At 39.0% G+C, this 18,600-nt stretch overlaps 1 long non-coding RNA gene across 12 annotated transcripts in view; it reads right to left on the bottom strand.

Annotated features, from left to right (window-relative positions):
- LOC106968858 (uncharacterized) overlaps positions 1-18,600 on the bottom strand; it is a 109,466-nt gene that overhangs the window by 21,301 nt on the left and 69,565 nt on the right. For 5 of the 12 annotated variants that reach the window (XR_008297083.1, XR_008297088.1, XR_008297084.1 and 2 more), the window contains 2 exons: positions 7,421-7,522; positions 3,177-4,237 (listed from right to left, as the gene is read on the bottom strand). The exons of 1 other annotated variant lie outside the window; for it this stretch is intronic. This is a non-coding gene — a long non-coding RNA (uncharacterized LOC106968858). Of the gene's footprint in view, positions 1-3,174; positions 4,238-7,420; positions 7,523-18,600 lie in introns of those variants that run through there. 6 more of the 12 variants (XR_008297089.1, XR_008297091.1, XR_008297090.1 and 3 more) reach the window with 3 other exon arrangements.

Raw genomic sequence — 18,600 nt, 5'->3', positions numbered from 1 at the left:
GGTCCACAGACCCCTCTTTAAATAGCAAGGTCCTAGGGCAGCAGTCAGCAAACTACAGCCTACTAGTAGGTCAAATATGGCTATCAGTTTTATAAATAAATTTTATTGGAACACAGCCCATTGTCCATTTGCTTATGTATTATCTATGGCTATGCACTGCAATGGCAGAGCCAAAGTAGTTATGACAGGGACTTTATGGACTGCAAACCCTATATCTGCTGGTTGCGTGTGTGTGTGTGTTTCCTTCCTGGCTGTTCAGAAAGAACTGGAGCTGAAGGGGACTTTTCCTCAAACTTTAAAAGAAAGATTTCACAATTCAATCATGGCTCCTGTCATCGAAACCATTGTTTTGATTCCGAGACCAAAGCAGGAACAGTGCTCTTGGTTCCTAAAATGAGCCTTTTCCGTGTTTCACTAGTTGCTTAATCTGCCATCAGTGATGTGCTAATGTTGACATCGCCCCTGGTGAGAAAGGGTGGAGAGGACAGAGGATGGCCTTACTCCCTCAGCAAGAGAGACAGCCTTTGATGGGATTAACTAACAACTCCCTATGGTAACCACAGACAGCCACTATGCTAAAATCAGCTGAGGTGAATTTTCATTATTTATTCACTTTCAAAGGAAGGTTGGAAGAACCAAAAAGTTCTCTTTGGGTCACTGGAAACCTGCATGCATGTTTATGTTTATGTTATTTTGTGTATGTACTGAATCTTTACTAGATTATAATTCTTCATGGTCAGGAATGACGTAGCCCTTAATTTTGTTTCCTAAGAAGCAGATCTCAAAGCGAAGATCTGAGTGTAAGTAGTTTATTGGGTGGTGGGGGAGGGGGGAGGTCAGGAAACCAGTAAGGCAGTGGATAAACAAGAAGAGAAGGCAGTGAATGAAGAGAAGGCAGTGAATTCTGGGCGTGTTGTTGCCCGGAAGGTAACATCCACCTGCCTCCCAGTGCTCCTGAAGTGTCATCCTGCTGTGGAACTCTGGGAAATGAGGTGAAACTCATCAGAATTATCCCACGGAAAGCTGCAAGTGCTGGAGATTTTCTATACCAGTTCTCACCCCTCAATTGTTGGTTGAAGGGCTCCTGGAGTGATGTATGTTAATTTTGGGGCATATCTGACTAAGAGGAGGCAGCTACTGTCCATTGGAAGCAGCCAGAGGGTACTGAGGGTAAGGCCTGATGATACACACAGGGCACTGTGAGCCTCTGGATGGTTTAGCTATTTCCACCTGCCATGCCTGAAGTTTGCACAAACGTGGTGCTAAGTGCGCAGGGCCCTATTCTGGATGAATCTAGACATACAAACCGAGCTGTACAGAGTTTGCATATGAACCAAGGGTTGAGACTGCTGAAGTGAATTTGATCACTTGTGGGCAAGAGAATGACAGAGAATGCTTCATTCTATAGTGATTGGGAAGAGAAAGAAGAAAGCTACCTTGGTGCTTGATGGGGTTCAGGACACGCTGCCCCAAAATATGGCCCCTTGGCATATTGAATAGTTTGAGCTGAAGGAGAAGCAGGAAGGTCATTTCCCCTCCCATCCTTAGTAGGTCATAAAGCACTTGTGTGAGGGTGTCCTCCCTGCATGCAGAGGAAAGGAGCGTCCATACCTCCAAAGATGAAGGGACGCCAAGAAGATCCAGAACTAAAAGGCCTAGTCTTTTATTTTAGTCTCTGACCTATCGTATTTCTCACAACTCTTTATCAAACCTAGCACAAAAAATACTCAGGTTTAACTGTTTCTTCAGAACTTCTTCTCCTTTTGAAGCCTCCTGTGTCTTGTAAAACTTATTTGAAATAAATTTGTATGCTGTTGGCCTGCCAACCTTTGTCAGGCCCAGCCAGGGACCCTCAGAGGGTTGATGCAAACTTTTTCCTCCCCTACAATGCTCTAGGTACAAGAGGGAGGAAGCTGACAAGCTAATGAAACGAATAAATTGAAGTTCTAATTCTTCACTCTTTTCCAAGCCAAGCATATAGTTTTCCTTGGTAAAATGCCATATCTGGGGTTATAGTAGCCATTAGAGATGATAGTCAATAGATGATATAAAAACTGATACAAGAGTGATCAGGGCTCATGTTTCAGGGACAAGAATTTTGACTGAGCGTCAAGGATTGGGTTCTCAGGACACAGTTGCTGAGACAGAGTTTACCATGTGGGAGGTTTTATCTAAGGAGCATCCTTGGGACCGACACCTGTGGAAGGGAGGGGAACAAAGCAGGACTGAGCAGAGAGAGAAACCACGCTGAGATGCAGGCCCAGTAACAGCTTCTGCCAACTGTCCAAGGGGCTCTGCAGCTAGACAGGCCCTCCTGAGGTGTTCCCAGCAGGGCTGAGATGACCGGGCCATTGTACTCCTAACCATCTCTTTCATATTGGACCCAGAACAGACAAGTGATCCCTGTGGCCAAGGCCATGCTGCAAGGAGCGGACAGCCAAAGGTGGTCTGCTGCCAGCAGTGCTGGCAGCTGGGCATGAGCCCTTCACTGAAGAGAGAGCTGGTGGTGCCCCACCACTGAACATTCTCGGCTTCCCCCTCCTTCAGTACTCTGCCCCCAGCACAGGCTGTGACGATTCTCCAGGGTCAATCACCAGGGTTACAGGATTTAAATTTGATGTGATTCTCAGGCTTCACGGCCTTTTAGATCTTCTGGAACCCGCTCTGCCTTCACCGCTGTTTGGTGCTATGGGACTATATAACTGATCTTGTGGAGGCTCAATTTATTACACATCACCGTAGACCACCTGGGATGTGGGGTAGATAGGTACCTAAAATCTGTTGTGCTTGCCATCCAAGTCCTGATATTCAGATTTCCATAGTCTTAAGTAACATCCTCTTGGACTGCCAGGAGGTGTCTGCACGGACGGTCTGTATTTAGACACCACAATGATCTGCAATTCAGATCATACAACGTCACCTCAGTTTTCCGTTTCCTGGAACTTGCAGGGGGAGGCTGTCTTATAACTATTTTGGATTTCATGGAGTTAGGCATACAGCATACAACAATGATGTGTGTGTGTGTGTGTGTGTGTGTGTGTGTGTGTGTGTGTGTGTGTGTGCGCGCGCGCGCACGCGCGTTGGGGGCCAGGATTCCTAGCCTGGCACAAGGAAGGGAAGAGTCCCAAGAAGAGCTGGGGCTGAACTGTGAGCAGCACAATGTAAAATGGAGGCTGAGAAACATCAACATGGGCCATGCTTGTTGGGAGGAAATATTTTCAGTCCTGCTTCACCACTTAGGGCCACAGTGAGTCCTCAATATTTATTATTCCATCCAAGAAATCTTTGTCAAAACCAAGGTAACCAACATTTACTCCTATATTGTCTTATATGAGTCTTACAGTTTTATCTCCTACTTTTTGGTCTATGACCCGTTTTGAGTTAAATATTATGGATGGCATGGGAAGGGGGTCCAACTTTATTCTTTTGCATGTGGATACCCACTTCTCCCAGCATAATTTCTTGAAAAGACAATTCTTGTCTGCCATTGAATTGTCTCAGCATCCCTGTCAAAAACGAATTGACTATACATGTAAGGGTTTATCTCTGTATTCTTAATTCTATCCCACTTGTGTGTCTATCCCATGCCAGTACCACACTATCTTATTACTGTAGCTTTGTACTAAGTTTTGAAATTGGAAAGTGTGAGTCTCCCAACTTCATTCATTTTTAAGATTGCTTTGCCTTTTCTGGGTTCCTTAAATTTTCACATAAATTTTACCATCAGCTTGTCAACCTCTGCAAAGAAGACAGCTGAAATTTTGATAGGAATTGTGTGGAATTTATAGATCAATTTGGGGAGTATTGCCATCTTAACAATATTGTTTCCTGATTCATGAAGTGGAGATATCTTTCTATTTATTTGGGCCTCCTCTAATGTCTTTACAGAATAATATTCTGCAGTTGTCAGAGACTCTATTTTGCCCTGCTTTGTTAAGGTTATTGCTGGGTATTTTATTCATTTGGATGCTGTTTTAATAGGAATTGTTTTCCTAATTTCATTTTTTATTATTCCTTGCTGGTTGTCTCAGCTAGCATTGCTATAACAAAATACCACAGACTGGGTGGCTTAAATAACACACATTTATTTCTCAGAGTTCTGGAACCTGGGAAGTTAGAGATTAGGTTGTTAGCATGATCATGGTCAGGTTCTGATGAGGATCCTTCCTGGCTTGTGGATGCCTGCCTTCTTGCTATGTCCTCACATGGGAGAGGAAGAGGAAGAGGGAAAGAAAGTCTGGAGAGAGACAGCGAGTCACTCTCTGGTTTCTTCTTATAAAGGCACTAAGTCCATCATGAGGCCCTTACCCTCTTGACTTTATCTAAATCTAATTATCTCCAAACTCAAATATAATCATATTGAGGGTTTGGGCTTCAATATATGGATCTGGAGGGAGCACAAACATTCAGTCGATAATGCTAGTAAATAGAAATACAATTGAATTTTGCATATTAACCCTGTACATTGCAAACTTGATGAGCTTATTTTTTCTTATCATTTTGTAGTGGGTTTCTTAGAATTATCTCTAAAGATAATGCCATTGGCCAACAGAGACAGTTTTAGTTATTCATTTTATTATTATTTTAATGTTTATTTATATTTGAGAGAGAGAGACAGAGAGAGAGAGAGAGACAAAGTGTGAGCAGGGGAGGGGCAGAGAGAGATGGAGACAGAATCTGAAGCAGGGTCCAGGCTCTGAGCTGTCAGCACAGAGCCAGATGCAGGGATCAAACTCGCAAACTGAGATCACGACCTGAGCCGAAGTTGGACGCTTAACCCACTGGGCCCCCCAGGTGCCCCAGTTACTCCTTTCCAATATAAATACTTTTTATTTCATTTTCTTATCCAATTGGACTGGCTAGAATCTCTAGATGATGTTGAGTAGAAGTGGTGAGAAAGGATGCTTTTGTCTCATTCATGATCTTAGAGGGAAGCATGTAGTCTTTTACTATTAAGTATAATGTTAGCTGTGGGTTTTATCAGGTTGAGGAAGTCAACTGACTAAGTGTAACCAACTGAGCCAACAAGGTGCCCCAAGGGCATTAGATTTCTAAAATGTTTTTTCTTTAGCTACTGAGATAATCATGTGGCTTCTGTTTTTTATTCTTTTGATATGGTGTTTTCACACTGACTTTTGGATGTTAAAACAACCTTCAATTTCTGAGATAAATCTTACTTTATCATGGTGAATCATTTTTTTTAATGTTACTGGATTCAGTCTGCTAGTGTTTTGTTGATGACTTTTATGTCTGTCTTCATAAGAAGTATTGGTTTGTAATTTTCTTTTCTTGTGATGTCTTTGTCTGAATTTAGTGTCAGGGCTGTACTGGTCTCACAGAGTGAGTTGCAGAGTGCTTCTTCCTTTTCTGTTCTTTGGTGGAGTTTGTGAAGAAATGTTATTCATTTTCCTTAAGATATTTAGAAGGATTCACCCATACAGTCCTCTTCCTGTGTGCTCTTTCTTCGGACAAGTTTAAAATTACTAACTCAATCTCTTTACTTATTATGGGTGTATTCAAATTTTACATCTCTTATAGAGTGAGTTTCAGAAGTTTGTGTCTTTCTACGGATTCCTCTATTCCACCTAAGGTATCAGATTTGTTGGCAGATAGTTTTTTAAAAAATATTTTTCTTTACGATCTTTTTAGATTAGAAAGAGTAGCATCTTTGGCACTAAACTCATCTAGGTCTAAATCCTATTTTATTTACTATGTTATTTCCCCTCCCCAAACCTTGGTTTTTTAGTCTATAAGATGGAAATAATTTAATCTTTTCATTCTTTTAACAAATATATATGGAACATCTACCATGTGCCAGGCGCTATTTGTGTGTGGGCGTGAGGGGCTCAGCAGTGAATGAAACAAAGTAACTTCCCCTCATGGAGTTCATATTTCATCTTGTCATGAAGTTTAAATACAATACAACAATAATATAGCATTCCTGGAATATAGTAAATGCCCAGTGAATGATGGCTACGGTAACTGTATCTTTTCCTCTCTGTGTTATTGGATGCCAATTCAGGGTCTCTAGGGGAAAGTGTTGGATGGCTTGCTTGAAGTCGGAGGTCTTTCTCACATCTCATCATAATCAATTTTGCTCAAATACAAGCATCATTGCAGCATTTTCTTTTATGTCTAACTTCTAATTATCTATAAACACATGCTTTTACGAGATGGTTCTCATCCTTTGATATATGATTTCACACATTTAGCTAGTCAAAACTTTACGTGACTAGCAAGCTTGCTGCATTAAGACTCAAGTTGCACAGGGACACCTGGGTGGCTCAGTCAGTCAAGCATCCGACTTCGGCTCAGGTCATGATCTCATGGTATGTTTGAGCCTGGCATCGGACTCTCTGCTATCGGCACAGAACCTGCTTCATATCCTCTGTTCTCCCCTCTCTCTCTGCCCCTCCCCTGCTCATGATTTCTCTCTCTCTCTCTCAAAATAAATACATAAACTTTAAAAGAAGGACTTAAGTAGCACAAACCTGTGGTAGACTCATTTACAGACATCTTAATTTGCATGTTTTTCCCATGTATTTTTTTCTTTTCCCTTCCCTCACTCATGCAGATGGCAAGCTCTCTTGCCTCTTGCCACACACACAGAAGGGTGTGTGTGTGTCTGTGTATGTGTGTGTGTCCTTAGCAGCAGAGAATAAGGCTGTCCTGGAAGTGCCCTTGGTTGATATCCAGACTGCCAACGGGACTAAATCCTTAGGGTCCCTGGAGATACCAGAAACTCCAGCCTTCCTAAGGGTTCCAGTCTCCAAGTATGGCCCTGAGGCAGGAGTCCCACCAGAACTAAGGGATGGTGCGAGCTGGAGGCACTGTGGACTCTCAGTGGTAACCACGATAGGTTAAAGTTGATGAGCAGAGAAGCTTTCCTGAAGTTGTGATGCTACACAGCCTTTAGGATGTCTGTTATCTTCAGAAAGGAGTCTCTCTAATAGCCCATCCACCACCAGTCAGCCAGGAGATGTGGACTCTGAATTGGAATCAAGTGGCTTTAAAAGAGATAAAGAGGGGCGCCTGAGTGGCTCAGTCAGTTAAGCGTCCAACTTCGGCTCAGGTCACGATCTCGCACTCCGTGAGTTCGAGCCTCGCGTCGGGTTCTGTGCTGACTGCTCAGAGCCTGGAGCCTGTTTCGGATTCTGTGTCTCCCTCTCTCTCTGACCCTCCCCCGTTCATGCTCTGTCTCTCTCTGTCTCAAAAATAAATAAATGTTAAAAATAATAATAATAATAAAAGAGATAAAGAAGTAGAAGTTTTTTTCAATGTTGGTTTGGTGGGTTTTGTTGGGTTTTTGTTTGTTTTGCACAGGTAAGCTCATGCGCTGAGAGTCATACTTGCTAAGTTAGCCATGGGTCAGGAACTAGTTAAAACTCAGGACTTATGACTCTGTCCACTTAGCACATACCTCTCTTCTGAGAATCTGCAGCTAAGAAGTGTGGGGAATTCTCTAGCCATTTGACTCTGTGCTCCAGTACTTTCCAGCATCAGTTGGCTTTGATAGAGTGATCTAAAATGAGAAAGGGATGCAGAAAGCCAGCACAGAGTATGATTCACATGCAACCCTAAACAAAGCAGTGGCTGAGTGATTTTCCTGGAATTCACTAGATAGTGATGAGGCAATGAGGGGCCCATTTACTGTAACAGATGGCCAGGGACATTCAGAACTTGAGAGCACTTCAAATCTACCTTCCAATTTACAAACCCAGTTCCCAAAGGCTGTGGGTTCACTGAAGGCAGGAATTGTCTTTTATTGGCTCCCCACTGTGGCTTGCACAGTGGCCGGCATAGGGCAGGCATCAATATATACACACAAATTATAATTAATTAATATACTAATTATATATTAATTATAATTTTATATTGTGTATTTTATACATTACACATATTAACAATATTAATTATATACTGTATATTAATTAATTATAATTTTATATTGTGTAATTTATATACATTACATATATAAATATATAATTACTTGTATATAATTATATGTATTAATTAATTAAAACATCTCATTATTGAAAGCCTACTATGTTCCTGAAATTGTTCATGGCACTGGGACATTCAATCCTATAAACAACACTGTGAGGTAAGTTGCTCAAAGTCTGAGTGAGTAAGTGGCAAGGTTCTAGGCCTGGTCTGACTTCAAACTCACCATTTCTTTATGTGTTTGAGTCTCTGTAGGATAGTGGTAGATCTTGTCATAGTCAATTATTTGGGGTTTAACTTGCAATATTAGGGAATCAATAAGGAAGCAATTCTATTTCCTCCTTACTCATCCTTTTAACCATTTATCAATTCAGTGAAAGAGTATATATATTGAGTTATACATGCCTGATACTTGTCCCTCTAAATTACTGTTCAAATCAGTAGGAAATTTACAGAACTGAGAGGAGTAAAAGAAAGAATATTCAGGTTCCAAAAATATCTAGTTTTCTATATCTAGACTTCTTGCTGAGGCTGCCTAGGCTGATGGAAAGGTTTTACGATTTGGAATCAGGAGACCTGGGTTTAAACATAGGGTTTATAATAGCTAGTAAAATCAGAACTAAGAGCTCACTGATCAAAGCTAGCTAGTTTTTGCACTGGGGAAGTTAATTATCCCGAGTCTCAATTTTCTCATCTATACAATGGGAATAATAGTCACATGTGCAGAACTTGTGAGGTAACAGATGGTATAATTTGGCAACAAAACCTAAACACACATAACCTTTACTATAATCACTGTAATTATAAGAAAAGGTGTATATGCACTCACATATAATAGACCTTGGGGACAAGGTCACATTGGAATTTGATAAATTCTAAGGTTGGCAAACCTTAGAAATGTTTCTGCTACATATGAGGAAATGTAGAAGGAGGCTAGGGTAGGAAGACAATGTACAGTTGTGTACTTTTGAGGTGTACAAGATCACCGGACCTGGGGAGGTGGGGAGGTGGGCTGAAATACAAGTGATGCTTGTTGAGAGGCATCTATAAGAAACATATTTTTCCTTTTTATAAAATTTCTACCAGAGAAGGCTCCTATTTGCATTAACACTGGGAGAATCTTTCTATAATTTGCTGTTTCCCTTAAAAGCAAATCCTGAAACAAGGACCTGGGTGCAGATAGTTTATTTAGGAGGAGATACCAGAAAGCACAGTGAAAAAGAAAAAAAGAGTGAGACAGGAAAGGGGGAAGTCAATTATTTGTGCACTGTTAAAGTGCATTATTAAACTCATTTGTACTTGGGCAACCAGAGCGCAACCCCACTGAGGTCCCTCTGTGGAAAATTTGGAGAAATTGTCAACCTAAGCATGAAAGACTAGGACAGTTATTCACTGACTTCTATCCCTCATTTGTTGAGGACTGTCTCTGGGACACTAATTACCCCACATTTTAGAGCCTGTTCACTTGGCAGAAGAGTGGACAGACTTCCCCACTTACGCTCTTGAAATGGGACATGGGCAATGCACATGGAACTGTCCATCACAGCGGTTCTGAAATTGGATGGGCTAAAGAAATGTGTTGCAGGGCACAGCTTGAGGCTGAGAGTTTTGCCAAGAATGCTCAAGCAGATGTGGGTTTAGAGAAGGGGCATACTAGGGAGGTCCCCTGAATTTACACTGACGTGGCCAAGAAATGATGTTATTTAGCACTCATTTTCATTCCATTTTCCTTCCACTTGGTCTCCTCGTGCCCATGAATCACACAGAACTTGGAATCAACTCCTTCCCCTCTTCCCTTAAAAAGCCATCTGTGTAGCCATGCATATGACTAGGTACAGAGGACATTTAAAATGATGACCTGGCTGTTCGTAGATGAATGCAGACCTGCTGACTCATCAAACTGCTTACATACCCCAGCCAAATAATTCTACCATGAGCACAGTCTCCAAGGGCTCTGAAGTATTTCTCTCTCTTTCTCTGTATCCCTTTTTATTTCATTTACATACAGTAATAGGAGATTATGGTCTGAATAACTGTAACAATTTCTAATTAATTGAGGTATTTATTCATTCAAAAAATAGCAAGTGTTTTTGAGTGCCTGCATCATGTCAAGCTCTAGAATACAGAAGAGAACAAAGTTTAAAATTTCTGCCTTCATGGAGTTTACTTTCTATTGGGGAATACAGAATGAGAAGAATATAATGAAAGAAACTGAGTGATGGGAGACAAAGTTTCCAGTGTAAAAAAGGAGATTTCAAAATGGAGCAAGCAAGCATAGCCAGGACAGTCTCTTTTTCAAGTAGGGTCAGGAGGCCATATGGGAAGAGAAATTTATGCACATGCTCACTGCAGAAATCATGAACTTTTAAAAAAAAGCCTTCAGCCAGCTGCAAGCCCTCAGCCTGCAGTTAACTTTCTCCTCACCATGACTCCTGAATCATCTGCATTCATCACTTCCAAAGGAGCCAATGCAATTGAACAAATTTCAATCCCTCATTTGCATATTAGCTCAACCAATCACAGTTAATTTAGTTCCAGTTCATGTTTTGCATAGAAGACATGAATGATAACTACATTTATAGTCTTTGCCTATATAACTTTGCCCCCTCTTTGTCTTCTGTGGAACACAATTTAGGTTTCTACTTAAATCTGTGACTCTCAAATTAGAATTCTATTTGCCCAAATAAATGCTTATTTGCTTAAATTTTTTGGTAAATTCTTTTTTGGTTGTCATCACTTAATGTGTCCAGAGCCACTGACTCTAACCCCCCAGCACTGCTGCGGACACAGGAAAGATACTTCCAAAGACCACTGTTCTCTTGCATAGTCCCCAGGCTCCTTTTAAAGTTAAACCTAATGAAGGAGGCTGTGGGGCTTCATGAATGACATGGGAGCAATACCATTGCTTTAAACCAGCCTCTCTTTCCCCATTTCCTTCTTTCAAAAGAAAGATATATTTTTGGAAATAATGGAACAGCACATTAAAAAAATTCAACTTAGCTTCTGGATTATACAACTTCTTCGAAGTTTCTAAGGCAGTGCTGAAGAGGTTCAGACCAAGTTTCCCCCAAATGTGCCACTTTGGCATGTGGACTATTTTAAGCTGACCATCAAGTAGTTATAGTCCTCCTACTCATCTGGTTTTGTCTGCCTGCCTGGGACAGACAGTTCAGTTCTTTCTTTTGGTTACCTTTGGGAGTGGCTCTGGACCTCAGGAAGGTAGTACCTTTTGCTCCTTCTTTGGGAACCTGTCTTACATCCAAGGGGTGGTTATTTAACACTGCCAGAAATATTTACTATTTGTCTTGGCTGAAAACTGGCAAGAATTTTTTAGGTAGCTGTGTAGTCAAAAGTTGGTCAGATTGGAAGGTGATTTTCATAACCTGATAGGAACTCTTTTGACGCCTTCTTCCCTCAAGTAAAATTAGGACTATGTAGCTGGAAGGAAAGGCTCCAATTGAGGATAATGTAGTTGGATGCGTGACTCAACCATCGTATCATTCAAGTTATAATTCAATTCTTTGAGGAATTAGGATCAAGTGTCCTTATGTCATAAATCCTTACAAAACTAGAAATGGGACCCCAGAAACAATTCAGTCCTTCTGCCTGTCCTTTGCATCAATCCCCACACTTCCCCTATTTGTGTTATCTCAGAAGGCTTAGAAGCTCTATAATGTTATAACCTCTCTGAGAACTCTTATCTAGATCATCCCTAGTTCTCAAGAGTTAAAAAAAAAAAGGAAAAAGAGGAATTTTTAAAAATATAAATGGCTATAGAAGTACCCTTGCCCAAAATCTAGCCCACAGTTTCCATAAGGTTACTTTTCAAGGATAAATGCAAATCTTAAGTGTCTTCTCCACAAATAACAGTAGAAACATCCTTAGCCATCTGAGCAAATAACTTTAATTTATTGCACCTGCCAAAAAAAATTAAAAGTTTGGCTCCAACTGTTCTATTTTTTTTTAATAAATGAGTTTTGCATTAACATACTTTTCTCATGGCTAAACAATTTAAAACAATAACTGTAAGATTCCTGTTTCTGCTTATCTGTATGTTCATATATGCTGTAAGTATGTGGTATTTTCTACCTCTGAATAACACTGCTGAAATTAATTTGTGGAGGAGCTTTGTTTAATTGGCTTAAAAAATCAAGCACTTGAATAGATTTAATATTCACAAAAATTGTCAAAAACCTAATACCAACCCAAATAAATTTCAAGTTTATGTGATCTATGAAAATATTCAATTATTAGTTTAATTACAATAACCATGTTTTTAGAGTTATCAGCACTAAATTTAAAACTTTTATTCTGCCCCTGTTTACTTAAAATTCAAATAAATTGATGATATCTGTCACAGAGTGTTTTTTAAAAATATCTTGATGACTGCCTTTGATGTCACATGAAGCTTTTATGAGTAACCTAAGCATAACTGTTAAAAACAAGTAAATTGAACTGATGCAAATAAAATTTTTAGGAAAACTTTAAGTAGCTTCCCAAGTCCCTTTGGCAATCTAAAATCTTAAAGTTTTACTGAGTTGGTTTAAGTGATGAGTTAATTCATTAAAATGTAGATCATTTCCAAATAAGACAAAATGCTGAAACATTAATTAGTGACCATTGGCTTATCTAATTTTAGCTTTCTAATTACAGAGGAACTAAAGATAAATCTGGATCTCTTAGTAAACATGCTTTTGTGCAATATTAGAAGACTATATCATAAAAAAGCATGTTTCTAGAAATTATGAAATGTGTTCATAAGTTTGTTAATCTAAAGAATGCTGGTGTAACAGTTCACAATTGCTTACTAGTTTTACTTGGTTTGGGTTTTTGAGGGTTAAAAATTCTAATTAATATATGTAACTAAAGCCACTGGAAATAATAAGGGAAATATTTTCTTATGCCAGGAAAGTAGGATGTGTGTTCTTGGTTAGAAAATATGAGGAATGGAAATATGTTTTTGTTGAGGGAAAAGAAAGTAATTTTGTCCTCAAGTGAGGCTGGTTATTTAAAAAGGGAAAAGTTAGAACAAAATCTGATTGTGAAAAATATTGTAGAAAGATTATGGAAAAGGAATCTTTGGGAAGAAACTTTCATATGACTTATGCAAAGCCAGCAGTAAGACAACGTATAAAGATCGTGGCATGTGGATAAAGTCCATTCTGCTCTTGCGAAAAAAAAAAAAGGGCCCCTCATTGCCGGACTTCTGCCATTCTGATGTCTTTGTAACATGGCAAGTCTGCTCCTGAATCAGAGAAATTAAGGTCGGTAAACAATGGCTGTAAATTAAACTAATAGTTGGAACAATGGGAAACTTGGTTCTTCCTGGCTCCCTGGAAAACCTCATTTTTTTTTTTTGCATGCCTTCACCCACCATAAGGCATTTAAGATGACTTAAATTACGAATAGACATTGGTGGGGAGACTCCTACAATATTGCACAGTCTAACAGCAATTTCTGACTTACCAGGTTCATAACCCTGGAAAAACTTTTTTTGTTCCTAAAGACCTGAGCCCTCCTCCTTTTGATCAGTCCTGCAGCTGGACTTTATTCAGTTGCCACTTAGTATAGGTTATCAATATGTATTATTGTACTTTATTGGACATTACTGTATATAGGTCTTCTACATGGGTTGAAACCTTCATCTGCTGCAAGGCTGATGCCCTCACAGTAGCAATGTAAGTGTGAGAAAATGTGTTTCCCACTTGGGGTATACCTTACATGATCCCCAGTGATCAAGGCACCTATCATATGAGCATGAGCAAATCATATGAGCCTTAACATAAACTTTGCAAACTTTTTGTAATTCTATTAGAGTCAACCTTCTGCTGACCTCTTGTTGTCTCATGTATGACCAGCCACTATAAATTTCTAGTGTCTTATACTCAAGCTTATCACCAGGTTAAAAAAAAAAAAAAAGAAAAAGGCTTCCTGCATCCCAATTTAAAGGATCCTGTTGGACACAGTTTAGTGCCTGGTGATTGGGCATTCTGGAAATGTCATCAGAGGATGGCAGCACTTGAGGTCCATTAGAAAGGACCTTACCAAGTGCTCCTAATCACTGACTGTGCTGCAAAAAAAGAAGGCATTAAGCCTTGGATACACACAGCTAAAGAAGGCTCCATGTGACACCTGGTCCTGTACAGATTTTGGAGACCTCCAAATCAAACTGACAAGGAAGAGATGTAGTTGACATTGAGGTGGACTGCTTCTACCCAAGATGACAGATCAAGACCTAATACTTTAAACATAAAATCGTTCTCCTTATTTTCCTTTCCTTTACTCTGGCATTGACCTGGAAAGATAACACCTTCATCTGTATCTCCCAAACCACTGCTAAGAGGGGTAACCTCTGGAATTTAGAACATTTTGTTGAGTATAGTTGACACATCATGTTACATTAGTTCCAAGTGTACAACATGGTGATTTGACAAATTTACACATTATGCCATGTTCACCATAAGTATAGCTACCACCTGTCCTGTTACATTGCTATTACAGTATCACTTGCTGTATTTCTTAAGCGGTGTGACTTTTATACCCAGGATTTATTCATTCCATAACTGAAAGTCTGTATGTCTCACTCCCCTTCACTCATTTTGCCCATCCCACCACCTCTCTCCCTTCTGGCAATTACCAGATTGTTTTCTGTATTTATAGGTCTGATTCTGCTTTTTGTTTGTTAATTCTTTTTTTTTTTCCTTTAGATTTCACATATGGGTGGAATCATATGGTATTTGTCTTTCTCGGTCTGACTTATTTTACTTAGCATAATACCATCTAGGTCCATCCATGTCTCAAGTGGCACAATCTCATCCTTTCCTCTGGTGGCATAATATTCCATTATATATATATGTGTGTGTGTGTGTGTGTGTGTGTGTGTGTGTACACACACACATCACATCTCCCTTATCTATTATCTACCAATGGACACTTAAGTTGCTTTCATATCTTGGCTATTGTAAATAATGCTATAATAAACACAGGAGTCTATATATCTTTTCAAATTAGTGTTTTCGTTTTCTTTGGGTAAATAGCTAATAGCGGGATTAAGAAATCCTATGGTATTTCTTAACTTTTTATGGAATCTTCATACTGTTTTCCACAGTGGCTATACCACTTTACATTTCAACTGAAAGTGCATGAGGGTTCCTTTTTCTCTGCAACCTTGCCAACACTTATTATTTCTTGTCTTTTATTTTAGTCATTCTGACAGGTGTGAGGTAATATCTCATTGTGGCGATTTGTATTTCCCTGATGATTAGTGATTTTGAACATTTTTTCATGTGTCTGTTGGCCATCTGTATGTCTTTTGTTGGGAAAAATGTCCATTCAGATCCTCTACCCATTTTAAAATTGGACTGTTTTTTGGGTGTTGAGTTGTGTAAGGTCTTTATGTATTTTGGATGTTAACCCCTTATCAGATATATCATTTGCAAATATCTTCTCTCATTCAGTAAGTTACCTTTTTGTTTTGTTGATGGTTTTCTTTGCTGAACAAAAGCTTTTTATTTTTATGTAGTCCCAATAGTTTGTCTTTGCTCTTGTTTCCCATGCCTTAGGAGACATATCTAGAAAAATTTCATTTTGGCCAATATCAGAGAAATAACTTCTTGTGTTCTCTTCTAGGATTTTTATGGTTTCAGATCTCACATCTAGGTCTAATCCATTTTATGTTTATTTTTGTGTGTGGTGTTAAAAAGTGGTCAAGTTTTATTCTTTTACATGTGCCTGTCTAGTTTTCCCAGCACCATTTACTGAAAAGACTTTTTCCCATTCTACATTCTTCCCTCCTTTGTCAAAGATTAATTGACCTTATTATTTCTGTGCTCTCCATTCTGTTCTATTGATCTGTGTGGCTATTTTTGTGCATGTGCCATGCTGTTTTAATGACTACAGCTTTGTAGTATATCTTGAAATCTGGAATTGTGATACTTCCAGCTTTGTTTTTCTTTCTCAAGGTTACTTTGGCTATTCTGGGTCTTTTGTGGTCCATACAATAGAATTATTTGTTCTAGTTCTGTGGAAAACACTGCTAGTGTTTTCATAAGGACTGTGATGAATCTGTAGATTTGCTTTTGGTAATATGGACATTTTAGCAGTATTTGTTCTTCCAATCCATGAGCATGGATATCGTTCCATTTGTGTCATCTTCAATTTCTTTCATCGATGTCTCATAGTTTTCAGAGCACAGGTTTTTTACCTCTTTGGTTAAGTGGATTCCTAGGTATTTTATTCTTTTTGGTGCAATAGCAAATGGTGTTCTCTTAATTTCCTTTCTGCTACTTCATTATTAGTGTATAGAAATGCTACTGATTTCTGGTATTAATTTTGTATCCTACAACTTTACTGAATTCATTTATTACTTCTAGTAATAATAACTTCTAGTAATAATGGTGGAGTCTTTAGGGTTTTATATATATATATAGTATTATGTTACCCACAAACAATAGGAATGTAACTTCTTTAACAAGATGGATGCCTCTTCTTTTTCTTGTATGATTGCTGTGGCTAGGACTTCCAGTATGGTTACAAGTAATGAAATTATATTAGTAATCAAAAAATAAAAGCCTAGGACCAGATAGATTCACAGGTGAATTCTGCCTAAGATACTGATTGATTGACTGAGAGAGACAGAGAGCAAGCATGAACAGGAAGGGTAGAGAGGGAGAGAGAGAATCCCAGACAGGCTCCACTCCCAATGCAGGCCTCGATATCACAACTCTGAGATCATTACCTAAGCCCAATTCAAGAATTGGATGCTTAACTGACTGAGCCACCCTGGTGCCCCCTACCACACATTTAAAGAAGAGTTAATACCTATTCTCTTCAAACTATTCCAAAAAAATAGAAGAGGAAGGAAAGCCTCCAATACATTCTATGAAGTCAGCATTACCCTGATACCAAAACCAAAGACAGGACCAAAAAACAAAAACAAAACAAAAAAACCTATGGTCATCACTGATAAATAAAGATGCAAAAATCTTCAACAAAATATTAGCAAACCTCATACAACAATTCATTTAAAAGATCATTCACCACAGTTATGTGGGATTTATTCCACAGATGAAGGATGGTTCAATATTTTCCAATCAACATGATATATCACATCAACGAAACAAAGGATAAAAATCATATGATCATCTCAACAGATGCAGAAAAAGCAGCTGACAAAATTCAACATAGATTCATGATAAAAACCCTCAACAAAGTGGGTTTAGAGGAAACAAACCTCAACATAATAAAAGCATATATGAAAACCCACTGCCTACATCATATTCAATGGTGAAAAACTGAGAGCCTTCCCTCTAATATCAGGAACAAGATGAGGATGTTTACTCTTACCACTTTTATTCAACACAAAACAACCTTTTATTTCAGGTTAGGAGAAACTAACTGTGACCCTCACTTTCATAAGCAGAGCAAACTATCTTATAGGTTAACTGCCCTGAATTTACATAATCAAGTTAGAGAGAGGACCTACCAGGAGGCTTTCATAATTCAGGATCCATTCCTTTGGCAAGTTCCTACTTTCCTGGTTAGGGATAAAGTAAATGAGGCTAAAATCAAGAACCTCTTCATTCTTGAAATTGTTGCACAATCCACTGTTAAAGCAGTAGCTGCCCAACAAAGATTCTTAGAGTTTCTGGCCAAAGCTGTTCTTGGTAATAAGATAGCCCCTGATAATCTTTTAGCTGGGCAAGGAGTCTGTACCTTTTGCTGCATATGGATAAATACTTCACAACAGGTAGAATTAGAAACTACTATGCTACTTAAATTGGCCAAGTCCCTAAGGGACCTTCAAATTTTCCCTCAGGATGGTGTAACTTTGAACTTTCTGGTATTTTTAGTTGGTTCTCTTCAGGACTTGGGGTTCTTTTGCATTTAGATTTACAAGTTATACTATTAGTCATTAAGCTAATCTGGATCTTAATTTTTATGTTTAAGTTGTTTATAATGTGGATTTTCTGATGTTGTTCTGCTACTCAAAATGCCAGAATAATGGTTGTTCAAGGACTTGAAAATATTCACCCAACGTACTTTTTGACAACAGGAAATGAAACTTTACTTGATGTGGCTTAAAGTCGTTCTCCCTAAAAGGCCTCTTTGTTACTCAAATGTGGTCCTAGGATTCCCACATGACAGACATAAATATATATAAGAACATGAGACTCCCCATTACAAGGGACATGATGGACCCAGAGCAGGTACTAACCATTCTAGCAACACAATGGAACCAAACAGAAAGGATTCACCATTGAAGCTTCTTGTCAAAAGACAAAACAAAAGGAAAAAACAACAAAACAAACAAACAAAACTCAATCAAAAGGGGAAAATATACAAGAAGATTTCAATATGGAGCAAGCAAACCTAGCTCTTTTAAAAATAAGGTCTCTTGTTAAAGAGAGCCTCTTTTTAAAATAGGGTCCAGAGGCCATATGAGAGGAGGAATTGATGGACATCCTCTTTGCAGAAGCCATGAACTTTTTAAAAACTTTTCAGCCATCTGCAAGCCCTCAGTCTGCACTAAAGTTCCTCCTCACCAGGACTCCTGAATCATCTGCATTCATCACTTCCAAAGGAGCCCGTGCAGTGTAACAAATTTCGATCCCTCATTTGCGTAGTGACCTAATCAATTCCAGTTAACCTGGTTTC

The sequence above is a fragment of the Acinonyx jubatus genome, chromosome A2 (genome assembly GCF_027475565.1).
Source record: "Acinonyx jubatus isolate Ajub_Pintada_27869175 chromosome A2, VMU_Ajub_asm_v1.0, whole genome shotgun sequence".
Taxonomy (NCBI): Eukaryota; Metazoa; Chordata; class Mammalia; order Carnivora; family Felidae; genus Acinonyx; species Acinonyx jubatus.
Note: the sequence above shows the minus strand (reverse complement) of the source record. Positions and strands in the feature narration are given on the sequence as shown.